Genomic DNA, 4,605 nt, shown 5'->3' on the forward strand with positions numbered 1-4,605 from the left:
TATCATTTTATGATTTCAACCTTTACTTTTACCATAGTGAACAAGTGAGTATTTTTCATGTTTTTGAAGATGGTGATAAGATGGAATTTCAACTTAAACATGTTAAAACCAGGGCCAGAAAACAAGGACATGTAATCAACATTTAAATACATGTCTTTATAAAGATCAGGCAGAAGATGATTCATGCATGTCAAAAATCCACTGAATTCAGTTTTATTTCTTGTTCAGAAACAGATGAAGACCGCATAACCAGTCTTATTTTTTGTTTGGTTCTTATGCTTACTAGATAAGGAAAATTAGAGGTACCTGAAATTAGCACTTAGCAAGAGTTAACATTCTTGATTTGCTTAGATTTGGTTGATTTTAGTGCAAGATAAATGGATGGTATTCTGAAAAAAAACATATCTGACTTAACCAAATAAAATTCTGTTCTGTTCTGAAAGCTTAAGTGTCAGTCTCTGTAAGAATCAGGCAGTGGGTAAAAACCCACAATTTGACTGTTAACAGAATGAAGGGAAATGAGTTATAATTTCATTGAAATGCAATGAAAATGAACATTTCAAGGGCAGATAACTGTCAGAAACCACATTTTTTTCTAACATTCTGTTGAAACCATTTATCTGAGCAAATCCAGTGATGCAGGGATCGAATAATGTTTTTTTTTTTTTTTTTTTCATAGCAAGAAAGCAACCTTGAAGTCTTTGTATCTTGTATTAATCTCCAGAGTTGAATCCGAATTCAACTGATTTTTATAGTCCGTTTTATTGTTGTTTTTTCCACCATTGTCCCAGGTTATGGGGTTGAGCGCTCACAAGCAAGTTTAGCCTTGCTACATACTTTATCTGCCTGTTCCAAGTAAGGAACCTGTAGTCCAGTGGTTGACGTGTTTTTTTTAATGTTAATTGTTGTTCATTTTAATTTTTTTTTTATAGAATAGGTCGATTTTCATCTTTATGAATAGTTTCACATCATTTATTTTGGGGCCTTTTACAGCTTGTTTTACGGTATGGGTTTTGCCCATCATTGATGACCATGTGTTGACCTTTCAAAGTTTAATTGTTCTATGTTTAGCTTTTGGTGGATGACTGTCTTATCGGCAATCATACCACATCAACAATTTTTATATTGAGTGAAATTATATTGTCTCATCGGTAGTTTTTCTTATTTTTCCCATTTTGCCTGATTCTTACAAAACGTTACTCCTAAATCTGATTGGCTGACCTGAACAGAAAGTATAGAGTGACTGAATGTCTTTGAATTAAGGTTAATTTTATCTGTACAGTGTTTTTCTATATTTAAGAAAGCATTTGAAGTAAACTTTTTTTATGCTTTTCTAGTATCTCCTAACAGAGAGTTGCAGGCGAAGATCGAGAGGTTTTGGGTAAAAAAGGTTTCATGCTATTATTTGCTAAATTTTTCCAATGTTTTGCACAAAAGTAAAAGAAATTTCCAGAGAAAGGGGGTTCAACTTCTGGATCCGTCACTTCTTGAGCTTCAGAGATACTCCATGGGCAGATACGAAACCCTCCTGCTAGAGAGAATATTACAGACCTATATAAGGTGAAAGATATTTATATTAGAAACATAACACAAAATTAAGAAATAAAATATTTAAACATTAACAGTCCATGCATTTATTGTGCGTTACAATCAAAATATCAAGAAGTAAATGCAAAAACAAAATATATCATACTTGTTACATGTAAATGAACTATTAGGTCATAAATTATTTATGGCCCAACCCAGATCCTTGAGAATCGCACCATCTTTTCCTTACGGCAAACTTCGTATTAGAATATCTAGTCATCCACGTTAGAGACAACAACACCTTAAAGCAAGTTTGTTTAGGTTTCTGTGTTGCATATATGAAAAAAAACAGCGGTACGTCTATTTCAAAATTTTACTATCAACTTAAAAAAAATGTAATATTGCATTTGAAAACAACTATCAATCTTCCACGAGGAAGTACTGGTAAATCATAACACAATGAAAACTATACTTTTTAGGTTAAGTACTATTTCTGTAGAAAAAGTGAATCAGTCATGCCAATTCTTTTCCTGGATAATATATAGTGCTGGTTGTAATGAGACAATTAAAGTAGACCCTCTAGTGGATTATGCTGGTCCACGGTCTATAATAAAGTAGACCCTCTGGTGGATTATGCTGGTCCACGGTCTATAAAATAGATCAACACAATGGCATAATAAATAAATAGTAAATGAACATAGAATTGAAATTTGAAAATTTTCTATTCTGCAAGGTCAGAACTTTTAAAACCGTGTCCAAATTAGAAGAAAAGTTTCGAAATTTTGCAAGCAACTGCAATTAATGAACTTTGGTAGAGTTTGAACAAAAAATACCAACAGTAGATGCGTGCATTGTGTAGAGTGTTTTGAATTTATTGTAACTTTTGTCAATCTCTATCCAGAGTTATCTGTCTAGATGGGAGAGCAAGGACCGATAACTGGATAGAGATTGAACTTAGACTTTAGTTTTCTGACTTAGTGCCAACCTCGGGTTAGGAGTATCACACAACCTGTATGAAAATAATAATATGGAGTATTAATTTATAGGTGCTCTTATTTTTTTCATTTTGGTGACAGTATTGATTTAATTGAAAATGTAACATCTTACGACTGTTATTAAACTAAAGCCAGTGTATCAGGTTTCGTGTCCTCCCCAATTTTTTACCCCATTTGCATCAATCAAAAAGCAAATAATGTATACAAACCCCGATATTGCAATTAGGAGCTACAACTCAAGTTAGTTAAGTTACGTTAAATATGGTCGATTGATTTGTTTAGCGCCGCCTTTGTATGGATTCGGGACCCGATTTTCGGCATGGTGATTCCGCGTCTTTACGCGCTACTTCAGATGCTAGTTAATATTGAAACTTCAGGTCATACATGGGAATGGATTTCGACAAAACAAACTGAGAAAAAAACATAATAAAAAAATCAGGCAAGATTGAAGTGCTTTACAATGCACATGCCAAGAAATCAAGAAATCATCTAACATCTAATTTGCTCATCGGGTTCCATTCACTTTTTGCCTAGGCGAATTTTTTCGCATGGTTTGTGTGTATTTGTTTTTTTGAAGTTAATAAAATATTTTATTGAAAAATGACATGTTGAAAGTGCAATATACATCATAGTCTTACATAGCAAAAAAAATCAATAGGATTTGGTAACAAGTTAGTTTAAGCTTTTAGGTTACAGACCACCAATTCAACCAATGAGCATTTGGAACGTAGGCAAAAATAGTCCTACGCAGAAATTACCCCTGTTCCTCGTAGTGCTGTGAAAAAAGTTCTCATCTTATTTAAAAAATATAAACTGTTTCTGAAAAGAAAAACGTTTCTGTACATTTTATAGGTGCATTTTGCTTCTTGTGATGTGAAGCCTAATCTCCATAATGGTTTCTAAATATACCCCTATCTTGTGAAAACACTGGGATTTCCCATGCTTTTTATAGACCCTTCACTTCCGGTGACCAGTACTGCACTGCAAGTCTGCTAACCCCACATGTCATTCTGAGGATTGTGAGCTGACATATGTAGAATCATGCTGATATATAGTCCTCTGCAGGTTAAAGTTAAGGTAAAGTCCAGAGAAGCCATTGAATATTGTGAAATTAGCATAGAAGCCTATGGGAAGTGGAATTAGTGGTTTCTAGCCTTAATTTACCAATATAATTAAAACGAGTTCTTGTAATTTGTCTACTACGTTCCCGCATTGACAAATTACAAGATCTAGTTTTAATTAGATTGAGCTTTTACATACCATACCCCTACCAATTATTCCATCCAGTCACTACATGTAAGAGGAAGTAGAATGGAGTGTTGTTAGCTTCTAAGACTAAGCTTCTAAGCTATACTAAGAAAGTACATGCAGTAATTGATAGGTTTAATTTTTCTAACGACTTGAGATATTCGATTAATTAAGGATTTATATATAGACTTGTACAATACTGTAAAAAAATATCGATAAAAGTGATTTAAGAATAAAAAATAATTTTAAAATATAAAGCAGAAACAAAACAAACAAAAACAAAACAACAAGCAAAGGGTTGTTATTTGTTAACGTTGTTAATATGTAATTCAGGGTTTGACACTACGCAGGAGGACATTTTCTTCTTTTTATTTTGAGTAAAGGAAGTATCTCTCCCACCCGACAGGCTGGTTTACTGTTTAATTGGAGCAATGGATAGCAGCAGATTTCAAATTCGAATATTTGATTTATTATAGCTGTGGTAAGTACTTGGATCCTTTTAAACAATTTATTTCAAACCATTTAGCTATTTACTGAACTGTAAATAGTTTGAGTTTAAAAAAAGGGTATCAAAAGAATAGGCCTGCAGCAGCGCTAAGCTTGTCGTAAAAGGCGACTTAATAGTGCTCAGAACCCTAGCCTAGAGCGCTTTGCCCACAGAGCAACTGGGATGTGTGCCCCAGGTGGTGGAATGGGGTACCCCTGGCGTGTTACATGCTGGGGTTGTCAGGCTATCATTTTGAAAACCTGACCGCAAACCATAGTGGTGCACCGTGTTGGGAAAGATGCCACGTTCATCGCACGTTAAAGAACCCTACTGTGGTATTCTTCCGGA

Source organism: Perna viridis, chromosome 9 (assembly GCF_037379345.1).
Source record: "Perna viridis isolate PV_CMFRI_1.1 ecotype Kerala chromosome 9, ASM3737934v1, whole genome shotgun sequence".
Classification (NCBI taxonomy): Eukaryota; Metazoa; Mollusca; class Bivalvia; order Mytilida; family Mytilidae; genus Perna; species Perna viridis.